The 17285-nt window shown below is 37.9% G+C and overlaps 1 pseudogene; it reads left to right on the top strand.

Moving 5' to 3' along the window:
• LOC119505203 overlaps window positions 1–17011 on the top strand; it is a 31092-nt pseudogene extending 14081 nt beyond the window's left edge.
• The last annotated feature ends 274 nt before the right edge of the window (window positions 17012–17285 follow it).

The raw sequence follows: 17285 nt of genomic DNA on the forward strand, positions 1-17285 counted from the left end.
TGTTTTATTTTTTTCTCAATATTTCAATATATGCAGAACTCAATGACATTCATGTCTGAGGTCATTCTGTTTCAAGAGGCTGAAGTCATTTTCAATTTACTATACAGTGCCTTTTGAGAAAATAGTGTACTACAAAGCAAGCACAATGCTCTTGGGGACAAGGGTTGCAAATTGGCATAAACTCTATTAACCAGGGATAACCAAAGGCATGCAGCCCTGGCACTAATAACTCACATCATGGTGTTGCATCAGTGCTATTGCCTTTTCCCATGGTGCATCATTGGGAAAGTCCTATGGGGTATTCTCATGGAGTAAAATCATCACATGTTCAAGTCTTTGACAATTTTTAATTGCATTGTTTGATTTGGTGTTGAATTGAAGGGTTTTTTTGATATACAAAATTTAAATCTCTTTTGGATAAGGGGTTTACAAACATTTTCAACCTTTGGGTAGGTTGCCTTTTTAATTTCATGATGAAGTCCTCTATTGCACAAATTTTTAAGTTTTCTGAAGGCCAATTTCACATTTTTTTCTTTCATTGCTTGTGCTTTTTGGTATAAGGTATAAGAAAACATTGTCTAGCACATGTTCTTAAACATACATGTACTCCAAAAGTTTAATTCTAGGTATTTTATATGTGGGTTTTGCTGCTTTGTATATACTATGTTGACCAGAAAAAGCCATATTCTTTAATGCAATATTGTAGGGGCAGATGTATTAGTGTTGATTAGGTTGGAACCTATTGGTTTAGTGTTTCCATGGAGATGTGACTGAATCAACTGTGGGTCAGAACTTTCATTGGATTATTTCCATGGAGGTGTTGCCCCACCCATTCAGGATAAGTCTTAATTGGATCACTGGAGTACTTTAAAAAAAGCCACACAGGCCCAGATGCTTACTGCAAATGAGAGACAGTTTAAAGACAGCCACTGAAAGCAGACTTTCACTCTGGAGAAGCTAAGAGAAGACAAATGCCTCAAGAGCAGCTGAGGGTGACATTTTGAAGAGGTGCTGAACCTAAGAGGGGGCAAAAATGCCCCAAGAGCAACATTTTGTAGAACACCATTTTGAAACAAAACTTGGGAGCAAGCTGATGCCAACCACATGCTTTCCCAGCTAATAGAGGTTTTCCAGATGCCAATGGCCTTTCTCCAATGAAGGTATCCTATTGTCAGTGCCTTACCTTGGACACTTTATGGCCTTAAGATTGTAACTTTGTAACCAAATAAACCACCTTTATAAAATCCAACCCATTTCTGGTATTTTGCATAACCAGCAGCATTAGTGAACTGGAACAGATTTTGGTACCGGAGTTGTGGGGTGCTGCTGAGTTTGTAAATACAAAACATGTTTGAATGGCTTTTTAAATGGATAAGGGGAAGGCTCTGGAAGAATTGTGATATAAAAGCCCTAGATTGCTTTGAAGAGATTGTTGGTAGAACTATGGAACCTAAAGGTACTTCTGATGAGTCCTTGAGCATAAACGGTGAATGTGTCATTGCAAACTGGAGGGAAGGGGATCCTTGTTTTAAAGTGGCAGAGAATTTGGCAAAATTGTGTCCTGGTGTCAGATGGGAGGCAGAATTTGAAAACATTGAGCTAGGATACTTAGCAGAAGAGATTCCAACACTAAATATCAAAAATGTGGCCTAGCTTCTCCTTGTGGTTTATAGTAAAATGCAAGAAGACAGAGATAAGATGAGAAATGAACACTTGGGTACATAGAAACCAGAAAGTGATAGTTTGGAAAATAACAGGACTCCAGAAAGTGAAACCCCAGAGGTTACAGCACCACATAAGTATTTAAGCAAACATGGAAACTGACAGCCATTTCAGTACAAGCCAGAATTGGAGTTGGAGTTATCCGGGAAGTATTTGTGATAAGTCCTACTGTCTAATGGTTTTGACCCCTGTAAACTGCATGTGAAGTCTACAGAATTTTTGCAAAATTTATATAGATGGAGCCATTGCTGGTCTGGACTGGAGGAGACAGAAGAACAAATTGAAGGAAAAATGTCTTCAAAGACAGAGGCATGGAGATTAAGGTCTGGAGTCAAGAAGTTTCAGGCAGGGAGAATGGAGAAACCCACACATATAGAAAGGATGAGTTTGCCCCAGAGGTCGGGGGCAGGCATTCCTCCTCAATGCTCAGTAAAAGTGTTGCTACAACAGGCCTCAGAGAGGGTGGAGATATTCCCCAGGGAAGGGGGAGAGCCTTGCCACCACCCCACTCTTTGGAGAGGGTAGAGTCTTTGCCCCAGAGAAGCAGAGTCTGGGTGGCACTCCAATGTTTGAGGAGGGTGGAGCTGAGAAAAAGGTAGTCTCTCCAATATATGAATATGTTGGAACACTCACTCCAGTGCTTAGAGAGAAAAGGGCTGCTGTGTAAACCTTTGGAAAGTTGGGATTGCTGCTCTCTGAAGCCCCAAGGATAAATGACTCTCAGACTTTGAAATCCAATGGAGTTTGTCCTGTGGGTTTTAGGAACTCTTCTGGTCCCTTAAACTCTGTTTTCCTTTCAATTTCTCCTTATGGCAATGGGAATATTTATCTTATGACTGTCGCTCCTTTGTATATTGGCAGCAGATTGCTTGTTCAAACTTTTCACAGGTCCAGAGTCAGAGGGAAATTTTGCCTCAGAACAGACCACACCATGAGTGAATTTGATGGGATCTTGTACTTAACTACTGTTACAGAAATGTTTAAGTTTTTGTGGTATTGTGATGGGATGAATCTTTTTTTTGTTTGGGAAGAATATATTTTTCTGGACTCCAGGGGGAGAAATGTGTCAGTTTGTACATATTATGCCCCCAAGAAAAAGCCATATTCTTTAATGCAGTCTTGTAGGGGCAGATGTATTAGTGCTGGTTAGATTGGAATCTATTGAGTCATTGTTATCATGAAGTTATGACTCAATCAACCATGAGTGAGCTATTTCATTGGATTGTTTCCATGGAGTTGTTGCCTCACCCATTCAGGGGTTCTTATATTTAGGTCTTTGATTCATTTTGATATTGTTTTTGTTTATGGTTAGAATTAGGGACTCACCTTCATTTTTTTGCATATTTATATCCAATTTTCCAGGTTGAAGAATAGTTGGAAATTATTCCTTCCCAATTGAGTGGACTTGGCACTCTTGTACAATATCGATTGGCCATATATGTGAGAGCCTATTTCTGAACTGTCAATTCAGTTCCATTGGTCTATACCTGTCCTTGTGTTAGTACCATGTGGTGTTGATTGCTAAGGCTTTGTAATAAGTTTTAAGATGGAGATCTGTGAACATTCCAGTTTCATTCTTCTTTTTCAAGTTGGCTTTAGCTATTTGGAATCACTTACCTTCCTATACAAATTTAGTGACTGGCATTTCATTTTCTGTAAAGAAGGCTGATGAAGTTTTGGTTGGGGTTGCATTGAATCTGCAAATTGTTTTGGGTAGAAGTGATATCTCAACAAAATGTAGTCTTCCAGTCCATGCACACAGTTTCATTCCTTTAAGTCCTTCAAAAATATTTTTTTAGCAATGTTTGTGTTTTTCCATGTACAAGTCCCTTACGTCCTTGATTAAATTTCTTCCTAGATATTTGGTTATTTTATTTGCTGTTGTATATGGAATTATTTTATTGCTTTCCTCTTCAGATTGCTCACTACTAGTGTATATAAACATTATTGACATTTGATGTTGATTCTTATCCTGCCATTTTATTGAATTTGTTATTTTTAGCCCTAGTTGCTTAGTTGTGAATTTCTCTGATTTTTCTATACAGAGGTTCATGTCATCTGCAAATAAGGAACATTTTACTTCTTCCTTTCCAATTTTCATACCTTTATATATTTCTCTTCCTATGTGCTGTTGCTAGAACTTCCAGAATATTGTTGAATAATGGTGGTGATAATGGGCATCTTTGTCTTGTTCCTAATCTTTGAAGCAAAGCTTTAAGTCTTTCACCATTGAGGACAGTGATTGTGGTGGTTTTTTCTTGTATGCCCTGTGTTATGTTGAAGAAATTTCCTTCTATTCCTAGTTTCCTAAGTGATTGTATCAAGAAGGAATGTTAGATTTTTTCAAATTCCTTCTTTGTATCAATTGAGATAAACATTTTTTCTTCATTCCATTAATTTGTTGTATCACATTAATTGATTTTCCTATGTTGAACCACATTTTCATATATGAGATCCACCTTGATCATTTTGTATAATTCTTTTAGGGCTCTTGGGTATATTTCATTAGTATTTTCTTGAGGAACTGTGCATCTATATTCTTAATGGATATTTTTCTATAATTTTATTTTAGTGATTATCTGACTATGGTGTGAGGGAAATGTTGGACTCAGAATGGATTAGGAAGTGTTCCCTCCTCTTCAATTTTTTTTGGCAGAGTTTGTGCAGGATTGGTATTAACTCATTAGAATTTTTGGTAAAATTCACCAGTGAAGCCATCTGGTCCTGGGATTTTCTTTGTTGGGATGTTTTTGATTACTGATTGTCCTGCTGAGATCATCTATTTCTTTTTGAATCAGTCTAGGTAGTTTGTGTGTTTCTAGCAATTTATCTATTTCATCTGATTTTCTAATTTGTTGGCATACATCTGTTGATGATTTCCTCTTAGAACCTTTTATATTTTGGGGAGATGGTAGAAATTTCCACTTTTCCTGAATGATGCTATTTATTTATATCCACTCTTTTTATCTTTGGAAGTCTTGATAGAGGTTTAGAATGGTTTTGGTTAATCTTTTCAAAGAACGAGGTTTTGGGTTTTTTATACATTCTAAAGTTTTATTTTAATCCTATATTTAATGTATCTCTGCTATAATGTTTATTATCTCCTTCCTTCTGCACATGTTGTGTTTGATTTTCTCTTCCTTTCCTTGTTCCTCCAGTTGTGAGGCTAGATCTCTGATTGTGAAAAGATCTTTTCTTTATTAGTGTAAACATTTAGTACTGTAAATTTGCCTCTCATCACTGCCTTTGAGCATCACAAAAGTTTTGTTTTGTTGTGTTTTCATTTTCATTTACCACAAAATGTTTCTTAATTTCCATGTGATTCCTTCTTTGGCCCACTGCTTGGTTAAGATTACATTAATTTCCACACATTTGTGAATTTTCCATTTCTTCTTCTATTATTGGTTTCTAGCTTCACTGCATTGTGATTGGAGAAGATATATCATAACATATCAACATTTCTGAATATACTGAAACTTGTGTTGTTACCCAACTTATAGTCCATCCTGGAGAATTGTCCATGTGCATCACAGAAGAATGTGCATTCTTATGCAGTTGGGTGAATTTTTCTACATATGTCTATTGGGTCTAGATGGTTTAAAGAATCATTCAATCTTACACTTTCTTTATTGATCTTCCATTTAGATTTTCTATCCACTATGGAAAGTGGGATACTGTAGTGTCTTACTATTAAGGTAGAACTATTTCTCCCTTCAAGTCAATCATATTTGCTTCATACACTTTGAACACTACCATTTGATGCATACAGATTTACAATCAATATATCTTTTTGTTGATTCACCTGTTCATCCAAATATAATGACCATGTATTTCTCTCATAGCAGTTTTGACTTAAAGTTAATTTTTGCCTGAAAATAGTATAGCCACACAAGTTCTCTTTCAGTAAAAATTTATGGTATACTTTTCCCAACCTTTCACTTTCAACCTACTTGTGACTTTGAATTTAGGGCAAGTCTCATCAATGCCTAATTTCATATTTATTTGATTTTTCTGGATTTTTTTGTATTGTACCATTTTGGTGCCACAATGATACAGAATTCCTTCATCTCTTCTGTGATTTTAGAGAATTTTATTTTTAAATATCTAAGTATAATATTACTTTAGAATACTTATTTTGAATGTAATTTAGCAAAATTAATGAAGTTTACCTATATAAACAGTAACCTAGAATATACTGGCATGGGGCTATATAACTATAATTTATGAAAATCTCTTACAACTCAATGGTAAATTTTAAATAATGCAAACTAAATTAGGCAGACAATTGAATAGAAATGTTTCAAAAGAAGAAATGACAAAAATAAACATAAAAAACTGTCAACTTCATTACTCATTAAGGAAATGCAAATCAAAATCACCTGAGGCATCAATTCACATCCAGTAGAATGGCTTTCATTAAAAAAGACAATATCAAGTGTTAGTAAGAATGTGGAAAAATTAAGATCCCTATTTACTAATGATGAATGAGTTGCTAGTTCTTCTATATGTAAAACATAGTGTTGCAGTATGACCCACTGTGTGGGTTGGATGTATTATTTCCCCCAAAATTGCATGTTATTTGATGCAGTCTTGTGGGAGAAGATGTATTAGTGTTGATTAGATTGGAACCTATGATTCTGTGTTTCCATAGAGATGTGACTCAATCAACTGTGGGTGAGAACTTTCATTGGATTATTTCCTTTGGAGGTCTTGCCCAATCCATTCAGACTGGAGTACTTAAAATAGTCACACAGGCCCAGATGCTGCTGAAGCTTAGAGACACATTTTGAAGATGGCTGTTGAAAGCTGATGGTTACATTTTGGAGAACACAATTTTGAAATGCAAACTGGGAGCAAGTAGATGCCAGCCATGTGCCTTTCCAGCTAACAGAGGTTTTCTGGATGACATCAGCCATCCTTCAGTGAAGTTACCCTGCTGTTGACGCCTTACCTTGGACACTTTATGGCCATAAGATGGTAACTTTGTAACCAAATAAACCCCCTTTATAAAAGCCAATCCATTTCTGGTATTTTGCAAAATGGCAGCATTAGCAAACTGGAACACCCACTAATTTATTTGTATGGATATACCAAAAAGAATGAAGATATGTGTTTGCATAGTAAAGGAGACATGAGTTTTCACAAAAATTTTTCATAATAACAAAAAAATGGGAAAACCTCATCTGTCAATTGGCTGATGAAATGCAAATACAATTTGGAATGTCTAAACAATGGAATATCATTTGAAAATAAAAATTTAAATACACATTCTGCAACAAGTTGAACCTTGAAAACACTATGCTAAGTGATAGAAGCTAGTTACAAAATGTGGCATTTCATTTATTGGAAATATCTAGAATAGGCAAACCTATAGGGATAGAATGTAAACTAATGGTTGTTAAAGACTGGATTGGAGGAGTGTTAGGGGTGGTGGGGGATGACCATTGACAGGTAAAGATTTCCTCTGGAATGAGGAATATTTTCTAAAGTTAGATACTGATGATGGTTGCAAAAGTCTGGGATTATTGTAAATACTACCAGATAGTACATTTTAAATGGATGAATTCTGTTTTATGGGAATTATATCTCAACAAATATGGTAAGAAAATGGCAAAGAAAAGGCAGTGGGAAAACTGAAGGACACGGAGAAAATATACAGAATAAAGGATGGAAGAATATTGGAAACTGCTGCAATCCTTTTTTTTTTTCAGCAAATGGACATCTCTTCATGTTGTTTATAACTCCTCTTTTTTTCTGTTTGTTCACACACAAGCAGACATTAGTATTGGGGAGATTTTATTAACAGAACCCAAACCCTCATAACAAAAGAATCTTAATATTTAATAGTATTTTCCTGTGTAGCCATATTACTGCTTTCTGTTCATTTTTTTGTGCAACATGAGAATAATAGGAGGTTCTTCAGAGGACATTCCTAAGTTGTACATACACCTGTCTCCATAGTGTAGCAAAATCTCTATGTTAGCTTGATAATTGGAATAATCATTAAAACCAGTCTATGTTAAAACTTTATTTTGATTAGATATATGGTACTGAAACTAATAAAATAGTTATCCTAATTTGTACTTAAATGGTACTATTTATATTTTCTTTGTGAAAGAATTTTAATGGGTACTAAAACCTCTATAAAAGGAGTCTCTAAGGTCATGAATTTGAGAGACAAGTTACATGTCCGAATTGGAAAAAATGAGAAACATAATCAGTTGACTTCCTAAATTTGAATTTATGAAGTTATACACTATGTTTAGATGGGAAACAAGGAGATATATACTTTGAATCACATACATTGGCTTTTCATTGACTAGTGTGTACAACAGGCATTGGAAAATATATAAAATAATGCAAAATATATTAAAGATATACAGCATGTTTGAAGGTGTTGATGAAAAATTGAAAGAAAAAAATTTAAAAGTTAAAAGAAAAATACTAACAGAAATATTGGGTAGAATAGTATTTGCTTTTCATATAATATGAAAATCAACAATTTCACATTTAAAAAAATATCAGTTACTTCATATCAATCTCATTGGAACTTCTTAAAAATTAAAAATATGATCAATTTTGTAAATGAACTGATGGTATTCCATAGTAAACACCATGCTTCTCAACTAAAAATTTACCCATTGCCTATAGATTAATAGCAGTAAATTGAGGTTTCACATATCTTACCATCATATTTAATTTTTAAAACATTTGGGCAATTTATCTTATTAATACAGTTAAAGTCCAATAAAAGTCTAAGAAGTCTCTTATTGTACAGTTCTGCCATTCAATTTAAGCACCATATCCTGCTAAGATCCCTGAAATATCCTTCTAATGATGTTCTTCATATTTACTTTGTCACTCTCTAAACATATTTTTTTTTTATTTTTGAGAGTGAGAGCTTTATAAATGAAATGAGAAGGTGTCTCTAGAACAGAAAAATCTATGTGAAATTATTATATTGTTCATTGAAGAACAGGCACTTCTTGACTGTGATCACTAAGAAAAGAACAAATAACTTTAGCCATTATCATCACTTCTGTCTGTACAAAGTTTCTGAACTTCAGCACAAATTTACAAGCCCACACAAACATGAAAGTGTTAATCTGTAGTGACAAAGATCAGAATTTCTGGTCATTGTCACAGCTGGAATATGGTGGTCAGGGATCTGAATTCATAAGAACTGTGTAGCAAAAATCTCCTGCATATGTATAGATCCATTTAGAAATTGTCTAAAATTTAAGCTTCACATTCATACAGAAACCCTCTACAAAGCTAGGCAAGTAACCATCACACAAGAAAGAAAATCCCATTAAGTGAAACTACAAATGGGGAACTGTGAAATGAGCTAGTGAATTTTGCATGGAGCAGGTAGATGTTGAAGTTCTGACCACTCATATTTGAGAGACCCCAGAAAGACCATGCTTCAGAATATGACTAATTTATTGCCAAACTTAAGGCTATCCCACATCCACCCTAATACAACAGTAAAAGGTGACTTGAAAGAGTAAGATGATCATCAAATGAATTAACTACCTTCCAAAACAAAACTCAATATTCTAATTAGGGAACACCCAGTTTGCTAGGGATTGCTATAACAAACATAACAGACTGGTTTGCTTACAAAACAGGAATTTATTGACACAGTTTTATACACTAAAAGTCTGAAATCAAGGTTTCAGAATCATTATGGTTTCTCTGAATTTTGTACTATTCTATTGGAGCTATGGTGGGAAATCACACTTCAATCTCTGCATCCATCAGATGATCAGCTCCCTCCCCATCTGTCTCCTCCTTCTCATTTTGTCCAACATTTTTTCTGCTTAAAAGGATTAATTTTTTTTTGTTTTTTTGTTGTATGGATTAAAATTTTTTTTTGATACAGTTAAGAGTTAATTTTTTTCAAAAAAAAGTTAATTAAAAAAAAAACAATGAAAAAATATGCATATCCCCACTGAGGAGCTGGGGAGAATACAGGGGTGTTGGGCTTCCCCACCTCAATGGTTGTAGATGTGCTCACAGACACTGGTAACTGGTGGTTTTATGGGCTGAGCCCTCTACCATGGGACTTGCCCTTGGGAAGACTGTGGCTACAAATGAGAGGCTAGGCCAGCTTATAATTTTGCCTAAGAGTCTCCTCCTGAATGTCTCTTTGTTGCTCAGATGTGGCCCTCTCTCTCTAGTTAAGCCAACTTGGCAGGTGAAATCACTGCCCTCTCCCCTATGTGGGATCTGACACCCAGGGTTATAAATCACCCTTGCAACATGGAATATGACTCCCAGGGAGGAATCTAGACCTGGCATCATGAAATGGAGAACATCTTGACCAAAAGGGTAGCATGAAATGAAATGAAATAAATTTCAGTGGTAGACAGATCCCAGAAGGAGCTGAGAGGTCCCTTGGTGGGCATTCTTATGCACAATATAGATAACTTTTTTAGGTTCTAATGACTTGGAATACCTAGCACTAAATACCTGAAGCTATCAAACTATAGCCCAGAACCCTTGAGTCTTGAAAATGTAGCTTATGAGAGATGACAATGTGATTGGGAAAGCCATGTGGATCACACTCCCCTTTGTCCAGTGTATGGATGCATGAGTAGAAAAATGGGTGCAAAAAAACAGAAAACAGCAAACAAAAAAAGGACTCATTTTGTATTATATTAAGGCCCACTCCAATTTAGTCATTAGAATCTACAAAGGCCTTTTATACAAATGTGTTCCCATCCACAGGGTCTGGAGGTTAGGATATAAACATGACCTTTTGGTGGACATGATTTTATCCATAAGAAAGAAAAATACAAAATTCAGACTCTCAATAACATGACAACAGAAATGACCAGCATACAAGGAAAAAACAATTTGCAGCTTTCAAAAAAGGAGGAACATATTAACCTTTACTCAAAAGAATGTCAATCCATAGAAACATCCAGAAATGATACATCTAATGTGTTTAGAAGGAAAGGACATTATAACAGCAACTATGTATGTACTCAAGATTTAAAATGAAATACAAAATGGTGTAAACCTAAAAAAATCTCAATAGAGAAATAAAAAACTTAATAGATATTTTAGGATTAATAATTCAATCTGAAGAGAAGAAAAAAAAACCTCCTCTTGACCTTGGATACAGAGTAAAATAATTGTGCAACTGAAGACAGAGAGATAGAAAAGGAAAAGAAACATGAGAGGAGTCTCCATATAATGTGCATTGATATCAGTTTATATAAAGTATATAAATTTTCATAGCTAGCATGGACAGTAGTTGGGAAATTTTAGGAGAAATAGTGGCCCAAATTTTCTAAATTGCAGGCAACTATAAATTAAAGATCCAGGAAGTTGAAAATATCTCAGACACTATCAACATGAAGCAAACCATCCAAGGACACATAGTAATAAAAATGAATACATAAATAAAAATAAATAAAGCAGCAAGAGAAATGAAACATTTAAAAACAGGGTTACAGAGATTTAAAACTTTAATCAGTTCTTATAAACAACAAAGGCAGAATTTCTCTATTTGTTTTTCATTGCCTTAAAAACATTGTCTTTAAGGTAAAATTGACATCATGGTATTGGATTTATAGCAACTAAAATGGCACCCTCAGTCTGGCAGCATCAGTATAAAACTGAGTGCCTTTAAATTGCAGAATCTCAGGACTCACCCAGGCCTGAGTTTAATTCATAAACTGCATTTGAACAAGCACCCCATCAAATTCAAAACAATAATAAAGTCTGAGACACTTGCATCTAGGAGATTACATATACTGAAATTACTAGTATAATCTACCAAAAAGCACAAGTAAAACACCCTAATATGGAGAATGCATGTATTCTTTGAATTATCACACTGGAAATATGGTTAATTAGTTACATAGGAACTAATTGCAGAGAGTTTTGAGCATTCTTCTGTGGTTATACTCAAATCATATTTCTCAATTAAGTGATAATTATTTTCACCGAAGCTGCCCCAAGCTCATATGAACAGTCATGCAAAAGACTCTTGTGTGCACTTGTGTGCACATGCACACATCCTACTTTACTGTATCACATGTAAGATCAGTTAGGAAATAATTGCAAGATGTCAATATCTTATAAATCAAATGAAAAAAATGTTATGTTGGATCAAGTTGTCAAAAGCTTTTTATGCTAGCATGTTTTAAAATAATAATAGGTAATATTGATATCCATATATTCCACAATTATTCATAGACTGTCTATTCATTTTCAGGCATTTTGTTCAGTCCAACAAAATAACACTGTTTTAAACTCTGAGAATTTACAATATGAAAACAAGTAGAGATGTCTCAGTGTGGACATTTACCCAAATATCCATAAGAAACTTCAGGATACATGTTATAAGAAATATTGGAAAATTCCTACATTAATGCACAAAAGTCACAATTTACATGTGTGGTTTTAGAAATAAATCAGAAAGGAAAATTCCTTGATTTTAGAGTTACTATAAATGGTACAGCATTGCAGGAAGAAGATAGGCATATTTCCTGGTATCCTTGAAGTGAATTACAAATCAACAATATTGACATCAGGAAATGGAATTAGGGAAGACTGGATTTCAACAATAATTTCAAGGGTATATACAGTCATGACTATTGCAAAGGTTTCCATACTAAAAGGAAGGAAGGAAGGAAGGGAGGGAGGGAGGAAACAAACGAAATAGAGCAGGAAAACAAAATAAAACAATGAAATCAACAATATCAAAAGTTGGTTCTTTGAAAATATCAATAAAATTGACAAACCTTTAACTAGACTATCAAAGAAAAAAAATAGACAGAAATAACCAAAGTCAGAAATGAAAAGGAGGCTATTACTTCTCACCCTTTGAAATAAAAGACTATAAGAGAATACTATGAACACCTATATAACAACAAATTAACTAACCCCCAGATAAAATGGGTTAATTCCTAGAAAAATATCTATACTGACTTAAGAAGATAGAAGTGGGTTGCCAATGTGGGCTGCCAGGGTGGGTGTGTGGAGGTGTGGTTGCAGCCCCCAGCCTTCTGTGTCTTTGGGGCAGTGTCCTAGCTTGCTAATGCTGCAGAATGCAAAACACCAGAGATGGATAGGCTTTTATAAAATGGGGGTTTATTTCACTACACAGTTACAGTCTTAAGGCCACAAAGCGTCCAAGGTAACACATCAGCAATAGGGTACCTTCACCAGAGGATGGCCAATGGCGTCCGGAAAAACCTCTGTTGGCTAGGAAGGCAGCTGACATCTGCTCCAAAGCTCCAGCCTTAAAACGGCTTTCCCCCAGGACATTCCTCTCTAGCAAGCTTGCTCCTCTTCAAAACATCACTCCCAGCTGCACTCCGTTTCCTCCCCCCGGAGTCAGCTCATTTATATAGCTCCACCAATCAAGGCCCACCCTGAATGGGCGGGGCCATGCCTCCATGGGAACATCTCATCAGAATCATTACCCACAGCTGGGTGGGGCACATTCCAAGCAAATCCAACCAGCACAAAAACTTCTGCCCCACAAAACTACAAAGATAATGGCATTTGGGGAGCACAATGCATTCAAACCGGCACATTCCACCCCATGGACCCCAAAATGACACTATATTTCCAAATACAAAATGCATTCATTCCATCACAATATCACAAAAACTTAAATCATTTCAGTAACAAAAGTTAAGCACAAAATCCCATCAAAATCAATTTAGGCGTGATCAGTCCCAGGGCACAATCTTTCTTTAGCTGTGGATCTGTGAACTTAGAACAAGTTATGTGCTCCCAATATACAAAGGAAAGACATTCATAGGATAAACACTTCCATTGCCATAAGGAGAAACAGTAAGGAAAACAGGGTTAACAGGAGCAAAACACTTCCTAAAACCCGCAGGACAAACTCCATTAGATTTCAAAGTCTGAGAGTCATTTACAGAACAATGTTGCATCCTTGCGGCTTGAGAGAGCGGGAGTCTAACGCTTCCTAGGTGCCTTTGTGGCAGCCCTTTCCTCTCCAAACACTTGGGTGAGTGCTCCAACATATCCACACATTGGGGAGACCACCTTCTCGGCCCCACCCTCCTCAAACATTGGGGCAGCTCCAGGATTTCCTTCCATCTCCAGGGCACACGCTAAACCCCTTCAGAACAGTGTGGTGGCAGCCAGGCTCTCCCCAATTCCCTGGGAATGTGCTCTGCCCTCTTTGGGACCTCAGATGGCAAAACTCTTCCAGAGAATTGAGGCAGAAAGCCCACCCTTGACCTCCAGGGCAAACTCACCCTTTCCATGCATGTAGGCTGCTCCAGTCTCCCAGCCTGAGACCTCTTGACTCCAGACCTCAAACTCCATGGCTCTGTCTTTGAAGAAATTTTTCCTTTAATTTTTTCCATGTCTGTCTCCTCCAGTCCAGACCAGCAATGGCTCTGTCTATAAAGATCTCGTAAAAATTCCATTGTTTTTGCATGAAGCACGCAGGGGTCAAAGCCATCAGACAATAGGACTTTCCACAAATCCTTTCTGCTTAACTCCTTTTCCAATCTTGGCTTGTACTGAAATGGCGGCTGGGTTCCATGTTTGGTTACATCCTCACATTGGGCTGTAGCTTCTGGGATTCCACCCCCTGGAAGCCCATAATTTTCCAAGCCATCAGCTTCTGGTTTCTTTGAAACCAAGAGTTCAGTTCTAAGTTTATCTCTCTCCACTCACATTTTACTATAAGCTGCAAGGAGAAGCCAAGATACATCTTCCACACATAGTCTGGAGATCTCCTCAGCTAAGTATTCCAGGTTGTTGCTTTCAAATTCCTCCTTCCATCTGACACCAGGACTCAATTTTGCCAAATTCTGTGCCACTTTAAAACAAGGATCACCTTTCTTCCAGTTTACAAAATATTCATCATTTCTGTTCAAGGCCTCATCAGAAGTATCTTTAGAGTCCATATTTCCACAAACAGTCTCTTTAAAGCAGTTTTGGCCTTTTCTATCAAGCTCCTCACAATTCTTCCAGAAACTCCCCATTATCCATTTAAAAAGCCGTTCCAACATGTTTGGTATTTGCAAACTCAGCAGCAAAGCACCCCACTTCTCTGGTACCAAAATCTGTTCTAGTTTGCTAATGCTGCAGAATGCAAAACACCAGAGATGGATAGGCTTTTATAAAATGGGGGTTTATTTTGCTACACAGTTACAGTCTTAAGGCCACAAAGCATCCAAGGTAACACCTCAGCAATCGGGATCTTCACCGGAGGATGGCCAACGGTGTCCAGAAAACCTCTGTTAGCTAGGAAGTCAGCTGACGTCTGCTCCAAAGCTCCCAGCCTCAAAATGGCTTTCTCCCAGGACATTCCTCTCTAGCAAGCTTGCTCCTCTTCAAAACATCACTCCCAGCTGCACTCAGTTTCCTCCCCGCGAGTCAGCTCATTTATATAGCTCCACCGATCAAGGCCCACCCTGAATGGGCAGGGCCATGCCTCCATGGGAACATCTCATCAGAATCATTACCCACAGCTGGGTGGGGCACATTCCAAGCAAATCCAAGCAGCACAAAAACTTCTGCCCCACAAAACTACAAAGATAATGGCATTTGGGGAACACAATACATTCAAACTGGCATAGGCAGTGTGCAGCATGGGAACACAAGCAAAGCTGAAACTGCTATTTAGAAAGAACCATGTTTCTGTGAAAGGGAAGAAGCAATCCAGCTGTCTTTCTGCAATGGACTATGTTCCCCAGAAAAAGCCATATTCTTTGATGTAATCTTGTGTGGGCAGATGTTATCAGTGTTGATTAGATTATAATTCTTTGGGTGTTTCTTTGGAATGCACCCCACCCAGCTGTGGGTGATGACTCTGACTGGATAATTTCCATGGAGGTGTTGCTCTGCCCATTTGGGGTGGGTCTAAGTTGCTCAGTGGAGCCATATAAATGAGCTGATGTAATAGAAGGAACTCAGTGCAGCTGTGAGTGATGTTTTGAAGAGGAGCTACAGCCAAGAGGGACACTTTGAAGAAAGCACAGGAGCTACAGATGAGAGAGTTTGAAGATGGCCATTGAAAGCAGACTCTTGCTCCAGAGAAGCTAAGAAAGGACAAATACCACAAGTGCAACTAAGAGTGACATTTTTGAGGAACTGCTGTCTAGAGAGGAATGTCCTGTGAGAAAGCCATTTTGAAACCAGAACTTTGGGGCAGATGCCAGCCACATGCCTTCCCAGCTAACAGAGGTTTTCTGGACACCATTGGCCATCCTCCAGTGAAGGTCCCTGATTGTTGATGTGGTACCTTGGATACTTTATGGCCTTAAGACTGTAACTGTGTAACCAAATAAACCCCCTTTTATAGAATCCAATCCATCTCTAGTGTTTTGCATTCCAGCAGCATTAGCAAACTAGAACAGACTGTAAACCTCAGGTGTACCCTGGTGGGGCAACTGGCCCTCTGCTCACCTCATCCCCTGGCTGAAGCACACTACCTAGTGGCAGCCCTCATGGCTGGAAGCAAAAGCTGACCAGTAGAGGAGCTTGGCCAACAGTGTCTTCTTGGAGCCCCGAGTGAGAAGATACATCATCTACATCTCAAGGCCTGCACAGCTGGCCTTGCTGTGTTTTTCCATGTGATGGTGTGGGCCAATACCCACTCTACCAGCCAGATGTCTGCCTAGGGAACCATAGGGAAGCTGTGCTGCTTGTGACCCTGGGTAGCCAACCCTCATCTTGCCTCTCACCATGCCCCTCATGCTCATCTTCAAGAAACACCAGAGGAAGGCTATTATCAACATGAATCTCAGACTGGCAGCTGCCAATAGAACCCTCTTGTGAAATAAGTTGCTGCTGGGGTTTACAGATATGGTGGGAGTCTGCCAGAGTGTGATCACCTCTGGTTTGCTTACCAAGATGTAGAGAACTGTGTGCAGTTTTTGTCTGGCCATGTTAAAGATATGAGGACTATCCAAGAGTCCTTGCTGAGAAGCAGATTGAGCTGGTTATGTGTAGTCAATGAGACATGGTAACCTCACAGATGGTAGAGGGGCCTGAGAACCTAGTAGAAGAAGCTCCTCTCCTGCCCAGCAGTCCTCCTCCCAAGGGGAGTCTGCTTGTGCAGACTGAGCTTCTCCAGCTCATCCCTGAGGCTGATCCAGAGGAAATGGCCCAGCAGATGTTGGTGGTGTTTGCTGACTACTACATCCAAATCTTGATCACCACCCAACTCCCCTGTGCAGCAGGGGTATTATACACTGACTCTGAGTGTCCCTTCCCCTGTCAGCTCATAGTAGCCCACCTCCTAAGCATGGGATGCTTTCTATTGCTGGCCAGGTGACCCCAAGGACAAAAGCACTCATCCTTCTCTGAGACTGAAGATGAAAAGCAGGGGAGTCCCAAGGAACTCCATATGACCAATGACAATCCTAGGTGCCTAGATGAGGAGAGAAGCTTCTGGAGGTACCTGAAAAGGTGCAATGGGAGTGGCATTCCCAAGTCTAGGACCATGAACAAAAATGGCTTGTTGACAACCCAATGCTGACACATGGGCTTTTCAGAAGCCAGTGGTTCTGAGCTTGTCCCATTTCAAGTTACCCTCTGTGCATCTTAGA

The sequence above is a fragment of the Choloepus didactylus genome, chromosome 10 (assembly GCF_015220235.1).
Source record: "Choloepus didactylus isolate mChoDid1 chromosome 10, mChoDid1.pri, whole genome shotgun sequence".
In the NCBI taxonomy this organism is placed as follows: Eukaryota; Metazoa; Chordata; class Mammalia; order Pilosa; family Megalonychidae; genus Choloepus; species Choloepus didactylus.